Source organism: Nicotiana tabacum, chromosome 15 (genome assembly GCF_000715075.1).
Source record: "Nicotiana tabacum cultivar K326 chromosome 15, ASM71507v2, whole genome shotgun sequence".
Lineage (NCBI taxonomy): Eukaryota > Viridiplantae > Streptophyta > Magnoliopsida > Solanales > Solanaceae > Nicotiana > Nicotiana tabacum.
Genome location: NC_134094.1, coordinates 80,292,078 through 80,312,195, shown reverse-complemented (window position 1 = coordinate 80,312,195; position 20,118 = coordinate 80,292,078).

The following is a 20,118-nucleotide window of genomic DNA, read 5'->3' as shown; positions in this document are numbered from 1 at the left end:
ATTATTATTGATACATCATATCATTGTTGTTTAGGATGATTTCGTGATTATTGAGAGCCCGAGAGACTTGAGAGAATTATGACTGAGTGAGGTCGAGGGCCTGATTGTGAGATATTATATTATAGCACGTGAGTTGTCCGTGCAACACGTGATTTGTCCGTGCAGCACGTGTATTATCAGTGCGGATCCAGATATTGATATTATAGCACGTAAGTTGTCCGTGCAACATGTGAGTTGTTTGTGCGAATCCAGATATTATACTATAGCAAGTGACTTATTCGTGCAACACGTGAGTTGTCCGTGCGGATTATAGCGCTTGGGATGTAGGAGCCCTCCGGAGTCTATACACCCCCAGTGAGCGCAGGTACCTATTGAGTGTAAGTGCTGAGGGCTGAGAGCCGAGTGATTGAGCTATTATGATGAGTCGAGTGACTGTTGCCCTGAGAGGCTGTACTTACTTTTCATCTATTGTTGCACTTACTTGCTATCTGTCATTATTGTGAAATCTCTGAAATATTTTATATCCAGATTACATGATCTTGAACTATATAAGATTGATTTGACTTATACTGCCGGATTTGAAAGCATGTCTATTCTTTGCTGGAATTACTGAAAATGAACTATAATTGTATAGCTCGTCACTATCTTCAGTTTTTTTATTTATTATTGTTACTTACTGAGTTGGTTGTACTCATACTACACCCTACACCTCGTGTGCAGATCCAGGTGTTCCCAGACATAAAGGGTGTTGATTCTTTCACACAGTTGATTTTTCAGAGATTCAGAGGTAGCTGTCGTGTTTCGCATACCTTGCCTCTCATTCCATATCTCCTTATTTACTGTATTTGGTCTCAGACTATTATATACCATATTTTCCAGACTTGTATTCATATTAGATGTTCATGTACTCAGTGACACCGGGTTTTGTGAGTGCTTATATCTATGTTTGTGGGATTTACTCTTAAATTTAATTATTATGTTTTCGAATTTAAAAGATATGGTATTTTATTGAGAATGTCGGCTTGCCTAGTATTGAGATAGGCGCCATCACGATAGGTGAGATTTTGGATCGTGACAAGTTGGTATCAGAGCATAGGTTACATAGGTCTCACGAGTCATGAGTAGGTTTAGTAGAGTCTTGCGAATTTGTACAGAGACGTCTGTACTTATCTTCGAAAGGCTGTCGAATCCTTAGGAAACTTTCAATTTCTTGTACTCTGTCGTGCGAATTTGTAGATTCCGGAAACTAAATTTTTGTTATTCTATTCTCTCACAGATGGTGAGAACACGTACTACCGGATCGGACGGTCATCCACCAGTGCCACCAACTAGGGCCGCGAGAGGTCGGGGCCGAGATAGAGGTCGAGGTGTAGCTTGTACCATAGTTGGACCTACACCTGTAGTACCACCAGTTGCTCCAGCTCAGGAGCAGATTCCAGATATAGCTTAGCCGACAGGACTAACTCAGGCACCAGCTGTGCCCATTGAGATTCCAGGCCTTCAGGAGACTTTGGCCCAGATATTGACAGTTTGGACTAGTCTTGCTCAGGTGGTTTCGGCTCAGGCCGCACCTGCCACTTCTCAGGCCGGGGGAGGTACTCATACCCTTGTTTCCCGTATTCCAGACCAGGTTGTACAAGGACTTTAGATACTGGGGGCACTACCAAGCCCAGCTGGTTGCAGCTGCTCAGGCCTCGGTAGTTCCTGTTATGGCAGATGATGAGTAGAGGAGACTTGACAGATTTGAGAGGCTTCAACCTACACCATTTAGCGGTGCTGAGTCAGAGGATGCTTAGGGTTTTCTAGATAAGTGTCAACGGATGCTTCGGACAGTGGGTATCCTGGAGACCAGTGGGGTCTCGTTCACTACTTTTCAGTTTTCTGGGGTTGCCTTCAGATGGTGGGAGGCTTATGAGAGAAGTACGTCGATCGGTGCATCACCACTTATATGGAAGGAGTTCTCCGTTCTCTTTTTGGAGAAGTTTGTGTCGTAGTCTCGCAAAAAAGGAGTTGCGCAGATAGTTTAAGCAGCTACATTAGGATGGCATGTCTGTGATACAATACGAGATGAGATTTTCTGAGTTGGCTCATCACGCAGTCTGGTTGGTTCCCATTAATAGGGATAGGATTATGAGGTTTATTGATGGCCTCACATATTAACTGCGGTTACTTATGACTAAGGAGAGGGTATTTGTTCCTACTTTTGATGAAGTGGTTGACATTGCTCGGCAGATAGAAATGGTTCGTAGCCAGAAACGTGGAGAGAGGGAGGCTAAGAGGCCTCGTGGTCCAGGTGATTTCAGCGGTGTTCCTTCAGGGGGTCAGTTTTACTGCGGTAGGGGTCGTTCTTACAGACACACTCAGACGACTTATCTAGCTCATCGTGGTGCATTAGCTAGCCACGGTTCTTATAGTGATCACTCAGGCCAACCTTCATTCAGTGCACTACCAGCGTAGAGTTCTCATCATGCCTCGTCCGCTCAAGCTTCTACAAGTAATTCCTCGGGTTATCAGGAGCAGCAGTTCCGTCAGAGGAGGGGTTGTTTCGAGTGAAGAGAATTTGGTTATTTCAAGAGAGATTGTCCTAGGCTATTAAGTGGGGATCCACAGCAGAGTTCTCGACTGACGGCACCAGCACCAACAGTTCCACCACCCGCCCAGCCAGCTCGGGATGGGGGTCAGGCAGCTAGGGTTCGCCCAAGAGGGGGAGGCCAATCAGTTGGCGGTCAGGCCTGATTCTATGCTTTTCCTGCCAGGCCAGATGTTGTTGCTTCAGATGCAGTGATCACAGGTATTGTTTCAGTGTTCCACAGGGAGGTTTCTATATTATTTGACCATGGTTCCACTTATTCATATGTATCATCGTATTTTGCTCATTTTTTGGATATCCCCTGTGAGTCCTTAGTTTCACCTGTTTGTGTATCTACACCGGTGGGCGATATTATTACTGTGGACCATATGTATCGGTCATGTGCGGTAACTATTGGGGAACTGGAGACTAGAGTTGATCTCTTATTACTCGGTATGGTTGATTTCGATGTAATCCTCGGTATGGATTGGTTGTCTCCATGTCATGCTATTCTAGACTGTCATGCAAAACCCGTGACGTTGACGATGTTGGGGTTTCCAAAGGTTGAATGGAGAGGTTCTCTAGATTTTGTTCCTAGCGGGGTAATTTCTTATTTGAAGGCCCAACGTATGGTTGGAAAGGGATGTTTGTCATATTTGGCCTTTGTGAGAGATGTTGATATAAGTACTCCTCTTATTGATTTAGTACCAGTAGTGCGAGACTTTCCGGATGTATTTTTTGCAGACCTGTCGGTTATGCCACCCGATAAGGATATTGATTTCGGTATTGACTTGGTGCCGGGAACTCAACCCATTTCTATTCCTCCGTATCGTATGGCACCAGTTGAGTTGAAAGAATTGAAAGAGCAACTTCAGGAACTCCTTGAAAAGTGGTTTATTAGGCCTAGTGTGTCACCGTGGGGGGCACCGGTTCTGTTTTTGAAAACAAAAGATGGTACTATGCGGATGTGCATCGATTATAGGCAGTTGAACAAAGTTACAATCAAGAATAAATATCCTTTGTCGCGTATTGATGATTTATTTTACTAGCTTCAGGGAGCGGGGGTGTTCTCTAAAATTGATTTGAGATTCGGGTATCACCAGTTGAAAATTCGGGATTCGAATATTCTAAAGACGGCATTCAGGACTCGTTATGGCCACTATGAATTTCTCGTGATGTTTTTTGGGCTGACCAACGCCACAGCAGCATTTATGCACTTGATGAATAGTGTATTTCAGCCATATCTTGATCTATTTGTCGTAGTATTTATTGATGATATCCTGGTGTACTCACATAGCCAGGATGAGCATGCACAACACTTGGGTATTGTATTACAGAGACTGAGAGATGAGGGGCTTTATGCCAAATTCTCTAAGTGTGAGTTTTGGCTTAGTTCAGAGGCATTCTTGGGACATATAGTGTCCAGTAAAGGAATTAAGGTGGATCCGAAGAAAATAGAGGCAGTTCAGAGTTGGCCCAGGCCATCTTCAGCTACTGAGATTCGGAGTTTTCTCGTCTTGGCCGATTATTATCATCACTTTGTGGAAGGTTTATCGTCTATTGCATTGTCTTTGACTAAATTGAAGCAGAAAAGGTGCTCTGTTCAGGTGGTCTGATGAGTGTGAAGAGAGCTGTCGGAAGCTCAAGACAGCTTTGACTACAACCCCAGTATTGGTGTTGCATACAGGTTCAGAGTCTTATACTGTGTATTGTGACGCATCGCGTATTGGTCTCGATGCAGTGCCGATGCAAGACGGTAGGGTGATTGCCTATACGTCTAGGCAATTAAAGGTACATGAGAAGAATTATCCAATCAATGACCTTGAGTTAGCAGCTATTGTTCACGCCTTGAAGATTTGGTGGCATTATTTGTACGGTGTTCATTGTGAGGTTTATACCGATCATAGAAGTCTAAAGCATCTGTTCAAACAGAAAGATCTTAATTTGCGACAGTGGAGGTGGTTAGAGTTGCTTAAGGATTATGATATCACCATTCTCTATCATCCCGGAAAGGCCAATGTGGTGGTTGATGCCTTGAGTCGTAAGGCAGAGAGTTTGGGAAGCTTAGCATACTTACCGGTAGTAGAGAGGCCTTTAGCATTGGATGTTCAGTCCTTGGCCAACTAGTTTGTTAGATTGGATGTTTCGGAGCCGAATCGAGTTTTGGCTTATGTAGTTTCTCGGTCTTCTTTCTATGATCGCATCAGAGAGCGCCAGTATGATAACCCCCATCTGCTTGTCCTTAAGGACACGGTTCAGCACGGTGATGCCAAGGAAGTCACTATTGGAGGTGACGGTGTATTACGGATGCAGGGTAGGCTATGTGTGCCTAATGTATATGGTTTGCGTGAGTTTATTCTCCAGAAAACTCACAGTTCGCGGTACTCCATTCATTCAGGTGCCGCGAAGATGTATCATGATTTGAGGCAGCACTATTAGTGGTGGCGAATGAAGAAAGATATAGTTGGGTTTGTAGCTCGGTGTTTAAATTGCCAACGGGTGAAGTATGAACATCAGAGGCCGAGGAGGATTGCTTCAGAGACTTGAAATTCTGGAGTGGAAATAGAAGCGTATTACCATGTATTTTGTAGTTGGGCTTCCACGAACCTTGAGGAAGTTTGATGCTGTTTGGGTGATTGTGGATCGGTTGACCAAATCTGCGCATTTTATTCCAATTGGTACTAATTATTGTTCGGAGCGGTTTGCTGAAATTTATATCCGCGAGATTGTTCGCCTACACGGTGTGCCAGTGTCCATCATTTCAGATCGGGACACATAGTTTACATCACAGTTTTGGAAAGCAGTGCAGCGAGAATTGGGCACACAGATTCAGTTGAGTACATCATTTCACCCTCAGACGGATGGACAATCCAAGTGCACTATTCAGATATTGGAGGATATGCTACGCGCTTGTGTCATTGATTTTGGGGGTTCTTGGGATCAATTTCTGTCACTCGCGGAGTTTGCTTACAATAACAGCTACCAGTCGAGTATTCAGATGGCTCCGTATGAGGCCTTGTATGGGAGACGGTGCCGGTCTCCGGTGGGTTGGTTTGAGTCGGGTGAGGCTAGACTATTGGGTATTGACTTGGTTCAGGATGCTTTGGAGAAGGTTAAAGTGATTCAAGAGCGGCTTTGCACGGTGCAGTCTAGACAGAAGAGTTATGCCTACCGGAAGGTCCGTGATGTTTCTTACATGGTTGGGGAAAAGGTTCTGCTCAATATTTCACCCATGAAGAGTATGTTGAGGTTCGGGAAGAAGGGATAGTTGAGCCCTCGGTATATTGGGACTTTTGAGATACTTAAGAAGATTGGAGAGGTGGCTTATGAACTTTCCTTGCCACCTAGTCTACCAGGTGTTCATCCAGTGTTCCATGTGTCCATGCTCTGAAAGTATGTAGGGGATCTGTCTCATATTTTGGATTTTAGTACAGTGCAGCTGGACGGTAATTTCACTTATGATGTGGAGCCGGTGGCTATTTTAGACCCACAGGTTCGAAAGCTGAGGTCAAAGAACCTAGCATCAGTGAAGGTGGAGTGGAGAGTCCAGCCAGTCGGAGAAATTACTTGGGCGATTGAGCAGGAGATACGGAGCAAATATCCACACCTATTTGAGACTCCAAGTATGATTCTAAACCCGTTCGAGGAAAAACGTTTGTTTAAGAGGGGGAGAATATAACGACCCAGCCGATCGTTTTGGGTATTATAACCCCGTTCCCCCATTTACTACACAAGTTATTCTTTACAGTTATTTTATGGCTTACCGAGTTAGTTGGTTCCAGAAGGATTTTGAAGTGAAATGAGACACTTAGTCTCTTAGTTGAAAACTTAAGTTGAAAAAGTTGACCAGATATTGACTTATGTGTAAACGACTTCGGAATTTAATTTTGATGATTCTAATAGCTCCGTATGGTGATTTTGGACTTAGGAGCGTGTCCGGAAAATTATTTGGAGGTCCGTAGAGGAATTAGGCTTGAAATGGCGAAGTCGAATTTTTGGAAAGTTTGACCGGGGGGTTGACTTTTTGATATCGGGGTCGAAATCCGATTCTGAAAATTTTAATAGGTCTGTTATATCATTTATGACTTGTGTGCAAATTTTAAGGTCAATCGGACTTGATTTGATAGATTCCGGCGTCGTTTGTAGAAATTGGAAGTTTCAAAGTTCATTAGGCTTGAACTCGGATATGATTCGTGTTTTTAGCGTTGTTTGATGTGAACTAATGGCTCGACTAAGTTCATATGATGTTTTAGAACTTGTTTGTATATTTGATTAAGGTCCCAGGGGCCTCGGGTAAGTTTCGGATGCTTAACGGATCGAAATTTGGACTTAGTAAACTGCTGAAGAATGCTAGTTTTCTGTCACTGGTTTCCTTCTATACGATCGCGTGAGAAGGTACGCGACCGCATAGTCTTGTTTGGGCAGAGGTGAGATTGTTCTATGTGATCGTGTGAGGGCAACCACGATCGTGTAGTTGTGGCAAACTGTGCTTCGCAAACGCGTGACTAAAGTCGCGTTCGCGTAGAGGAAATAAGGCAGTCAGGGGCCACGCGCGTAATTCTTCGCGATCGCGTGGGCATGTCCGCGCTCGCGTAGGCCTTAGAGTGCTGTGCTTCGCAATTGCGTGTGTTTGTCGGCGATCGCGTAGAGCAAATAACTGGGCAGAGAGTTTAAGATTTTTACCGAATTGGAGCTCTGATTAAGGCAATTTTTGGGAGATTTTCAGAGAAAATAATGGGATAAGTGTTCTTAACTCAATATTGGTTAAATTACCCGAATCCATGGTTGTTTTTATTATGTAATGGGTGGATTAAGTTGGAAAATTTAGAAAACCCTCTTAGTTTATATTGAAGATTTGAGGGTCGAGTTGAGGTCGGATTTTGGTAAAATTGGTATGGTTAGACTCGTGGTTGAATGGGTTTTCAGATTTTGTGACTTTTGTCGGGTTCCAAGACATGGGCCCCATGGGCGATTTTAGAGCTAAATTTTGGATTTTGTTAGAAAATTAGAATTTTCTTATGGAATTAATTCCAATAAATTTTATTGACTGAAACGAATTATTTGTGATTAGATTCGAGGCATTCGGAGGCCGATTTGCGAGCCAAGGGCATAACAGAGTAAAGAATTTCACGTTTTGAGGTAAGTAACAGCTTTAAATATGGTCCTGAGGGTATGAAACCCCGGATTATTATATTATGTGAGTATTTTGGAGGTGACGCACATGCTAGGTGACTAGCGAGAGGGCGTGCACCGAGGAGATTGTGACTCGGTTCGTCCCGTGAAAACTGTAAAGTTGAATAACTTGTTCTTAGCTATATGCTCTCTATGTGTTGTAGAAATTTGACTGTAAATCATGTTAGAAACCATGTTTAGTTTATGTGTTGGTACTGTTAGGTCCCACAGAGGTCGCGTTACATGTTAAATTGCCTGCTAAATGCTATTTGTACTCAGTCTCCGATTTTACTCGCATATCTTATCTCAGTCTCTGTTATTATTATTGATACATCATATCATTGTTGTTTGGGCTGAGTTCGTGATTATTGAGAGCCCGAGAGACTTGAGAGATTTATGACTGAGTGAGGCCGAGGGTCTGATTGTCAGATATTATATTATAGCACGTGAGTTGTCCGTGCAGCATGTGAGTTGTCCATGCGAATCCAGCTATTGATATTATAGCACGTAAGTTGTCCGTGCAACACGTGAGTTGTCCGTGCGGATTCAGATATTGATATTATAATAGGTGAGTTGTCCGTGCGGATCCAGATATTATACTATAGCACGTGAGTTGTCCGTGCAGCACGTGAGTTGTCTGTGCGGATTATAGCGCTTGGGTTGTAGGAGCCCCTCCGGAGTCTGTACACCCCCAGTGAGCGCAGGTACCTATTGAGTGTAAGTGCTGAGGGCTGACAACCGAGTGATTGAGCTGTTGTGATGAGTCCAGTGATTATTTCCCTAAGAGGCTGTACTTACTTTTCATCTATTGTTGCACTTAGTTGCTATCTGTCATTGTTGTAAAATCTCTGAAATATTTTATTTCCATATTACATGAGCTTGAACTGTATAAGATTGATTTGACTTAAACTGCCGGATTTAAAGCATATCTATTCTTTGCTAGAATTACTGAAAATGAACTATAACTGTGTAGCTCGTCACTATCTTCAGTTCTTTATTTGTTATTCTTACTTACTGAGTTAGTTGTACTCATACTACATCCTGCACCTCTGTGCAGATCCAGGTGTTCCCAGACATAACGGGTGTTGATTCTTTCGCACAGTTGGTTTTTCGGAGATGCAGAGGTAGCTGCCATGTTTCGCAGACCTTGCCTCTCCTTCCCTATCTCCTTATTTACTGTATTTGGTCTCAGACTACTATATACCGTATTTTCTAGACTTGTATTCATATTAGATGCCTATGTACTCAGTGACACCGGGGTTTTGGGAGTGCTTATATCTATGTTTGTGGGATTTACTCTCAAATTTAATTATTATGTTTTCGAATTTAAAAGATATGGTATTTTATTGAGAATGTCGGCTTGCCTAGTATTGAGATAGGCGCCATCACGACAGGTGAGATTTTGGGTCGTGACAGGGTTCGCAAATGCGAACCAAGCAAACTTGTCCTGACATCACAATTGTGATCCAAAAACTCGCAATTGCGAGACCTGAGGCACCTGTGCAAAAACCAGCAAACTTAAACTCTATCAACACTTCGCTAAGCGTCCGAAACTCACTTGAGCCCTCGGGGCTCCAAACCAAACATTCACAAGTCTAAAAACATCATACGAAATCGATCGCGCGATCAAAACACAAAAATAATATCTAAAACTATGAATTGAACTCTAAAACGCATGAATTTCAAAAAAAATTCAAGAACTTCTTGAATTACAACTAAACATATGAATCCTATCAAATCAACTCCAAACGACACCAATTTTGCAGACAAGTTCTAAATACCATAACAGACCTATTTCAAGTCCCAAAATCAAATTTCGAACTCGATAGCTACAAGTCAACCTACGGTCAAACATTTCAACTTTAAATTTTCAAATTTCGGCAAATCAACACAAATCAACCTATGGACTTCCAAAATCAATTTCGGGCATATGCCCAAGTCCGAAATCACGATACAAAACTATCGGAGTCATTAAAATACAGCTCCGGGGTCGTTTTCATAAAAGTCAAAGTTTGTTCAATATTTTTAAATTTAAACTTCTAAGTCAAGAATCAAGGGTACAAATCAACCCAAAAGCTTCCCAGAACAAAACTAGCCAACCCCATAAGTCATAAAATCATAAACACATATATGTGAAGCATGAAAAGGGGAAGGGGGCGCAATTACACAAAATGACTGGTCGGGTCGTTACAACGTTAATAGGCTAGTCTTTTGGAAAACGTCTCTCGAATATTCTCCTAACTTGGTTTAATCAACAATTTAAAAAGCTTTCTTGATTACTTATAAGAATCACCAAATTAAACCAAACCAAATAATGCAAAATTATTCACCAAAATATTCCTCTTTCGATTAAATAAATTGGTGAATAAATTCGCAATCAATTCAAAGCACCATAAACGAATTCATGCAATTAAACTAGAGTTAAATCTACAAACAACCCTCAAAATACCATATCCATCAAAACCCTAGGGAAGAACTACTCCATAGATATGAAGAAAGTCATCACAAATAAGTTTAAGAACATAGAGAACATCAAAGACAACTTTACAATACAAACTCTCATTTTGCACCGATTGTTGGCAAGGGAATTGATGAAATCCCGTGTTTTCAAGCCGTGGTAGCTCTCTAAAACTCTTCTAGGTCGAATCCCCTTCAAAAATGTGTTTAAGAAATATTTATACCGTGTACAATTTAACCCTGTGCATCGCGGTAATAGAATTTTGCTATTGTCACACATTTTTCTTCATGATGAACAATTTAACTTTGCCCCTCATAAATCACAACCTAACACATGACATGTTACTGGCCAACATCAGAAGGGTCTAGGTTTGCCTTTATCTCAAATTTCTTCCCAGGCACAACGTGGCACATGACGAATTTCACGACGTGGAAATTGACAACGATCAGAATATTGAACTTCTTTCGTTTTGCGGTAGATTTGCATAGCATGATGTGGCATCCTTGGTTTATTGTCTTGACATTTTTTCTTTCCTTTTTTTTCTTTGCATACTCGCTCCTTGACTCCTGAACTCGATCCCAATGCCTTAACTCTAACTTCTACTCAGACTTTAAAGTTTGCTTTTATTCCTTTTAGCTCTATCAATTCGTTTTAGCCCGAAATCTCAACCTACACAACAAAAAACACGTAATGAGTATAAATTGTCCATATTTTAGCTAAAATACAATTAAAGTGTATCAAATAATAGGTGCAAAGTAGACAATAATTTGTACTTCGAGCCTACCGTCAACACCCCACACTTAGACCATTACTCATCCTCTAGCAACAAATTACATTTCAAATATCAGACATTTTCATGCAACTCTCCTAACTCATCATGCCAAGAATATTTAAAACAGACTATGCACCATACCGTAACATCCTAACCTCAAGACTCAACTCACAAGCACCACAAATTTTTTAAAACCTGTTCAGCTACTCTAACACATAGGGAAAAGACATTACCTTTCCTTCGCAAGTCATGTGCCCTCACACCAAAAATTGAGAGTAGTTCCACACACAATAAAATTCAAGAACAGATAGGAATTCAAGATAAAAAGAATTCACTAACTCCCAGAATTAAAATCCATATTCCACAGAAGACGTACCATAGGCTTGACCGTAGTGTAATACTCCACTAACTAAGCTCATTCAGTCAAGGATCAAGTAGGACTTAAATCGATTGTAATGTAGGCTGCTGGACGGGTAGGATATAATTTGGATAATAGTGACTACACCTCTCTGAGCACTTTAATACATATACATTAACATTTTTAAAAACCCACACTTGGATTGAACCACTCACCAACCTTCACAAAATAATAGCACCAAGCTCCCAATTTCTTTAAGCACAGACAAGATGAGAACTACCACTAGCAAGGAATCAATTTTTTTTCTTTTCTAAGTTTTGATTTTTTTTCTTTTCAAGCAAACTCATTTTTTTCTTTCAATTCCCTACAAAGGGCCCTCACAATTTTTCAAACAATGTACCTTTCTCCTTTTTCAATAGTTCCACTCAAAAATCCAACCATACCTCCACTTAGATTTTATCATGCTCATAAATATTTCAAGTGCTCCAGAGAGGTAAAAGGTTCAAATAGATAGTCAATTCAAATAAAATGGATCAGGCTTGCAGTGTGGTTGCCAAAGAAGTAGGATTACATGCTCAAAGGGGCTACTAGGATAAACAACAGTTAGGCGGGTCATAAACATATAATTGGATCAAAAAAGAAAGGCCTATATCATTTCCTAAACTGAACAAGACTACTATTTCGCTTCGCAAACACCCAGGGCAAGTTCTAGACATCAACTGACATGCAAAGAATATCAATAAAATCTCACACACACATTGGCACATAACTCACTTAGGACCGGATCTATCCAGACTCTCAAGTCAAAGCAGTTAAGCAACATCAAAATTAAACAATTTCAAATACCTATCTATGAGTCAAGAACTGAGCATAGGTGTCATGACTAAGTCACTCACTACTCTCAAGGCACAACAAAGTCAAGAACAACTATCTGTATTTACCACCAGAGCACAAGACTTACCTCTTCCTAACAAAAGAAAAAGTAACTATACCCGGTTTAAGCAAAACCCTTGAAAAAGAACCGTGGCACAAAGAAAAATCAAGGCTGAATTGTTACACTACCTAAGAAAGTAAAACAAAGATGAAAAAAAAAATTCTTCGACTTTGATCCCTCAAGAGGATAGTAGAGGAAATCCATCGTCGGGAAAAGTTAATTTTTTTTCAAATAAAACAAAAGAAAACAAACACACATGTACATATTTACGTCCTCCACCCCCACACTTTAAATTGTGGCATGTCCCCATGACACACAAATAAAAATCAAGAGGTAAAAAAAACTCCCCTGAATGTTTTTCGTTTCCGAGAACTTATGAACTCCACCCTTAATTATAAATTCATTCTTTATTTTCGCTCCTTGGGATTATTTCTAGAGCTCATTAAGCCAAAATCTTCTGAGTATATCTGTATGACCCGTTATTTTCTTCCTTGCTTGGCCTTATTCTGAGCGGTAAATTATTCTTGCATGATAATCATTAATTTGTTCATGCATTCTTGTACATGATCACTCCATGCATCTACTTGTAAATTTCCAAAAATAAAATCCACATGATCAGTGTTAGAATAAAAAATAATAAAAAATAAAGATTATATGAATATTCGTCTAGTATGTCCAAGACTATTTATTTCTCATTCTCTTCTACAAAAGGATGTAAATGTGGAAATGTTAATGGGGGTTTGAACTCTTCTTCTATTCCTTCATACTCAACCAAAAACTTATTTTCAATCATCTCAGTTGAATCAAAGTCCTCTTGCAGAGTAGAAAGATCTCTCCGTAAATACTCATCCTCTTGGGTAGGCTCATTCTCACAGGATATCTCCTCCATATGTTCGCCATCACAATGCAATGAGCTCTTTGAAAGTATACTTACTATTTGACTCACTTGCATTGTTAGGTTGTTAATGACTTCATCATCTTGTGCAAGTCTCTCTTCCACACTATTCATGAATTTATACATAAGCTCTTCTAAAATACCATTCTCCTCTTGAGGTGCTTGTCTTACTTCACTCTCATTCCAGTCATAATAAGGGTATTCATCCCAACCAGAGTTAAGATTATGCCCATACGATACATCATACCTGTACCATCTAGAAATAGAGTGAGACTGTTCAAAAGACAAGCCATAGGAAGAATACTTACCTACTTGACAGTCAACCCATAGATGATTTCCATTACATTTAAAAGAAATAGCATACTTGTGATATTGTTCAGCTGCTAACTCTTCAATCGTTCTCTTAGGCTGGTTGTACTCCATCTTCAATGATAATTAGAGTTCAATATCAAGAATAATTCTTCAAGCTTTATCATAACCACATGTCAGGTTCTACAAAAGAAATCTAGAAGAGAAGTTAACTAACAATAAAATAAAATAAATAAATAAATAAGAAAAAAAGAAAAAACTAATTTCCGAATTAGCACCAAAAATTATTTTGAACATTATTAATTACCATTCCCGGCAATGACGCCAAAATTTGACGAGCGCAAACCACAACACAAAATTATTCCTCGCTAGTCAAAGATAGTATAGTTTAATTATCGTCTCCACATGGTTGGATTTAAACAATGTTCGAGTAATTTCTGGCTTAATTGCTATTCAGGATGATCAACACTTGAGTTAGAGTGATTACTACTATAATTAACTACTAAATTAAGACTACTATTAATTAGACCCGATCACAGTGAATGAGAGATAAACTAAAATGGTTTGTAAACAATATGAGAAATAAGGGCCATGACATGATAGGTGTAAATAGTTATTCAGGATTTTACTCTGTTTAAATTCACTTCTAAAGTTCTAATGATTCTCACGAATTCACCCAATAATTAGCTTAAACGTAAGGTCAAGATTCCTCTCTCGATTAAATCTGAACTCTACAAAATAAACTAATATAAAGTACTGTGAAGATATGCAAGAACACGTTAATGGGCTAATCTTTAGAAAAACGTCTCTCGAATATTCTGCTAACTTGGTTTAATTAACAATTCAAAAAGCTCTCTCGATTACTTAGAAGAATCACTAAACTAAACCAAACCAAATAATGCAAAATTAATCACCAAAATATTCCTCTTTCAATTAAGTAAACTGATGAACAAATTCACAATCAATTCAAAGCACCATAAACGAATTCATGCAATTAAACTATAAGCTAAATCTACAAACAACACTCAAAACACCATATCCGTCAAAACTCTAGGGAAGAACTACTCCATAGATATGGAGAAAGTCATCAAAAATAAGTTTAAAAATATAGAAAATATCAAAGACAACTTTACAATACAAACTCTCGTTTTACACCGATTGTTGACAAGAGAATTGATGAAATCCCGTGTCTTCAAGCTGTGGTAGCTCTCGCAAACTCTCCTAGGTTGAATCCCCTTCAAAAACGTGTTTAACAAATATTTATACCGTGTACAAAATTCCTTTAAACCGAACTACCCTTAGTAAGATGAGAAACAAAACTTTCTGTCTGAATAGCTTACCGCGATGCGACGTGCGGCGCCCTGTGCATCGCAGTAATGGAATTTCGCTATAGTCTCATGTTTTGCTTCATGATGAACAATTTAACTTTACCCCTCATGAGGCACAGCCTAACACATGACGTGTTAGTGGCCAACATCAGAAGGGTCTTGGTTTCCCTTTATCTCAAATTTCTTCCCAGGCACAAGGTGGAATATGACGAATTGCACGACGTGGAAATTGACAACTATTAGAATATTGAACTTCTTTCGTTTTGCTGCAAATTTGCATAGCACGACGTGGCATCCTTGGTTTATTTTCTTGACATTTGTTTCCTTTATTTCTATGCATACTCGGTCCTTGACTCCCGAACTCGATCCTAACGCCTTAACTCTTGAACTTCTACTCAGACTTCAAAGTTCACTTTTATTCCTTTTAGATTTATAAATTCGATTTAGCCCGAAATCTCAACCTACACAACAAAAAATACGTAATGAGTATAAATTGTCCATATTTTAGTTAAATACAATTAAAGTGTATCAAATAATAGGTACAAAGTAGTCAAAAATTCATATTTCTAGCCTACCATCAGAGGTTGACTTCAAGGATTACTTGAGTAAGGAAATTGCTGGTTGCATGGTGTACTATACTTTATGGGCATTTATAGATTGTGGGATGATTTAGGTTTGACATTCATTGTGGATGCAGTGTGCAAGGAAAAGGAATCGCTTGGTTCTTCATTTTGGATATTAGCGTGTTGGTGGGGCACAAGTCGTTGGCACATATCAGTTGTGCGTAGGATATTAGATTAAGGTAAATGGCTTGCGAGAGGGTTCTAATGGGTTCAAGATTCATATGTGTTGTGTAGGAGTTCCCGAATTTATGTATGGCAAAGATTTGAGACTAGCGTTGGATAGTGCCTAAACTTGCGATATTTCTATATCATTATTGATTTTATATTTCAGTATTAAAGAGAGGAAAGGAACAACTTCATATTCATAAAATGTCTCTTCAAAGCAGGAATCTCAATTTGCGGTACTATTGGGTGCTTAAGATGGAGTACAGTGGATTATGGGCCTTAGGGCGACATGGTTTCATGTTAGGGTCTCTTGGGGGTGAGCTTTGATTGATGGCCATAGTTTACTTAGAAATAGAAGAGTTATCTTGGATGCAAGTCAAGAGAAACTCGAAGAAATGGGTCAGCTTGTTTGTAATTTAGATCAACATGGTACTAGAAATGATCGGTTCCTTTGGTGTGGTGAGGCTTTACATGTATTTTATGGCAATATTTTTGGGTTTGGCAATTTTCATGATTGGTTGAATTAGAGGGATTCAGTTTGACGATTTGGTTATGTGAAAATGGGTTCCGAAGAGTTCATAATGGATTTGACATTAGCTCAAGGCTGATGTCTTCTACGGGTGTGCAAGATTTTTGTTGTGTATTGTGATGTTCTCCGAGATTGAGTTAAGTGGAAGGTTTTTGGTTGATGGGTGTCTACCTACTTATGATTCAGAGTTGATAATGGGATTCTCGTATTTTCACATGATAGCATGATAGATGCGGTGCGCCGTATGTGTAATAACCCGGCCGGTTGTTTTAAGATTTATAGCCCCGATTCCCTATTTATTGTTTCCCCCGTACCTTTTTCTGCTTATGTGACTTGTCAGAAGATTTTGTTTTTGGTTTCGGAGTATTTTGGGAACACTTAGTCCCTAAAACATAAGCTTAAGTCTTAAGATTTTGACCATAGTCGGAACTGTGTGAAGACGACTCCGGAATGGAGTTTTGTTGGTTCCTTTAGCTCTGTTGGGTGATTTTGGACTTAGGAACGTGTTCGGACTGTGAATTTGAGGTCTGTAGCTGATTTAGGCTTGAATTGGCAAAAGTTAAATTTTTAGAGATTTTGACCTGTAGTGGACTTTTTGACATCGGGGTCGGATTCCGATTCCGGAAGATGGAGTAGGTCCATAATGTTGAATACGACTTGTGTACACATTTTGAGGTCAATCAGACGTGATTTGATAGGTTTCGGCATCGGTTGTAGAAATTTGAAGTTTCAAGTTCATTAAGTTTGAATTGGAGGGTGATTTGTGATTTTAGCATTGTTTGATGTGATTAGAGGGCTCAACTAAGTTCGTATGGTATTTCGGATGCCCAGCGGATCAATTTTTGGACTTAGGAGGTTCCTGAAGTTTTCTGGTGTCTGAGTTCTGGTTTCCTTATATGCGATCGCGTGGGGTGATCCGCGATCGCATAAGCTAGCTGGGAGAGAGGGTGAAATTATTCTTCATGTTCGCGGACAGAGGCATGTGAACACGTAGTGAAGTGAGGTGGTGCTTCGCGAACGCAGAGACAAGGTTGCATTCGCGTAGGGTTAAGTGGACCAAAGCTGGGCCACGCACTTTACTCACTGCGAACGCGTGGGGATATTCTTGATCGCGTGAGTATGAGAGCCAGAGCATCGCGTTCACGTAGTGCTTTACACGATCGCATAGAGTTAATTTCTAGGGCAGCAAAGTTGTTCTTCGCAATCACGAGGCTATTTTCGCGATCGCGATTAAGGAATCACTGGGGAGACTTATATCGTTTCCAAAAATAGGGTTTTCGCCATTTTATCAAAAACTTGAGTTGGGAGCTCGAATTTGGACGAGACTTTGAAGGAGTTTCAGAGATATCAATTCGGTAATGATTCTACACTCCATTTTGGTTATATTCCACTAATCTATCATTAATTTCCTCTTTAATTTCGTATTTTTGGGGTTGAAAATCAAAAAAATTGGAAGAACTTCTTCAACAAAGATTTTGAGTTTTGAAAGGGGATTTGTGGTCAGATTTGAGTAATTTTTATATGGTTGGACTCGTGACTAAATGGGTGTTCATATTTTGTGACTTTTACCTGATTCCGAGATGTGGGCCTAGGTCGATGTTTTAGGACAGATTTCGCAAATTTGTTAAAGTCTTGATTTCACTAATTATAGAGTCTATTATGGTTGTATTTATGATATGTAATTTCTTTTGGCTAGATTTGGTCCATTCGGAGCCGAATATTCGTGGGAAAGGCAGTGTGACTGATTGATTGAGCTTGGTTCGAGGTAAGTGGCTTGCCTAACCTTGTGTGGGGGAGATCCCCTTAGGATTTGGTACTGTTATGATATGTGAGCGTCGTGTACGTGAGGTGACGAGTACGTACACAAGCTATTTGTTGTAAAACCCAATTTATTTTACTGAGTAGTAATCTGTCTTTCCTTTAATTTGAGTTATACCGTTTAAATGAGTATTAGTCTGTTTTCATTCTTAATTGAGCTATTCCAACATGTGTATCTATCCTGTTCAATCTAATATCCCATGTCTACGTGCTTTAACTGCTTATTTGAACTCTGTGCAGCATGCCTAATTAATTTCCTATTTTTCCCTTGATAATTATCAGTCTTAAGTGTAAAATTCTTACTGTTAATTTTTGTATCTATCAGTTTGAGCTGTGTGCTTACTTTTGAGACTACGAGGCGGTTCCTCAGGAGTTCTCCCTGCACATTTACTTTTGAAACTACGAGGCGGTTCCTCGGGAGTTCTCCCTGCACATTTACTTTTGAAACTACGAGGCGGTTCCTCAGAAGTTTTCCCTGCACATTTACTTTTGAGACTACAAGGCGGTTTCTCGGGAGTTCTCCCTGCATATTTACTTTTTAGACTACGAGGCGGTACCTCGGGAGTTCTCCCTGCATATTTACTTTTGGGACTACGAGACGGTATCTTGGGAGTGCCCATGTTGCTATATCATTGTGCGGTGTTGTTATTGCTTTGTAATTATTTGTTATTGTCTTCTCCGTTTCACTTCATTTTTATTATAGCATCTGTTTTATTATTATATCCCAGTAGGGCCCGGACCTGACCTCATCACTACTATACCGAGGTTAGGCTTGGCACTTACTGGGTACCGTTATGGTGTACTCATGCTACTCTTCTGCAGATGTTTTTGTGTGCAGATCCAGGTACTACTTATTAGCCCCGCTATTAGTTGAGAGTGCTTGCTGTTGTACGAAGACTTCAAAGTACATTTGTCGTGTCCGCAGACCTCGGAGTCCCCCTCTATTCTCTTCTATGACAATTACCTTCCGTACTTCTTTTTGTTAGACTCTGGTGTATAGAGATACTAGTTTCCTTCTGTACTTATGACTTACATTGTTTCGGGTTTTGGGAAGACTATGTATTATAGAGTATTGGTTATTGTACATGCCGAGCGGCATTGTTATTAGTTATTCAGATATCCACTACTGTTAGTTGCTAAGTTTTACTTTCATTTTTATTATATTTCTGCAATTTGTTAGGCTTACCTAGTCGTAGAGACTAGGTACCGTCACGACATTATACAGAGAGAGTTTGGGTTGTGACAAGTTGGTATCAGAGCTTTAGGTTCATAGGTGTCGTGCGTCACAAGCCGGTTTATTAGAGTTTCGCAGATCGGTACGGAGACGTCTATACTTATCTTCGGGAGACTATGGAATTGTTAGAAAAATTATACTTCTTTGATTCCTTGTCGTGCGAAATTGTTGCCTTCGAAATTCTAAACTTCTGTATTCTATTCTCTCACAGATGGTGAGGACACGTACAGGGGGATCTGAAGACCAAGCACTCGCGCCCCTGCTAGAGCCGCGAGAGGCCGAGGTCGGGGTAGAGGCCGAGGACGACCACGCGGTGCAGCCAGATCACCCGCTCGCGCGGTGACAGAGGAGCCCCCAGCAGACCCAGTTGGAGGGCAGGCACCGGAGGTTTCTATTGCTGCACCAGCCCTCCAGGAGACTCTAGCCCAATTCATGATCATGTTCAGCACTTTAGCTCAGGCTGGATTGATCCCACTAGCTCCCGCCATATCTCAGGCCGGGGGAGGGGAACAGACTCCCTCAGCCCGCACTCCTGAGTAGAGGGTCCAGGTTGACCAGGCCCCAGAGTTCATTCCTATGCCGCCAGTAGCTCCGGTTTAGCATGAGACCATGGAAGCCGCTTCTGAGGCGGAGCAGCTCAGACTTGAGAGGTACAAGAAGTACCACCCACCTACTTTCAGCAGATTAGCTTCAGATGATGCTCAGGGTTTTCTAGAGGAGTGTCATCATATTCTCCGTACTATGGGCGTAGCGGAGACGAGTGGGGTTTCTTTTACCACCTTCCAGCTTAGAGGAGCAGCCTATCGGTGGTGGAGCACTTATGAGTTGAGTAGTCTGGATGAGGCAGCTTCGCTCACATGGACTCAGTTCTCGGACATATTTTTGAGAGAGTATGTCCCTTAGAGCCTCAGGGACTCATGGCGCGCGGAGTTTGAGCAGCTGCGCGAGGGTGCT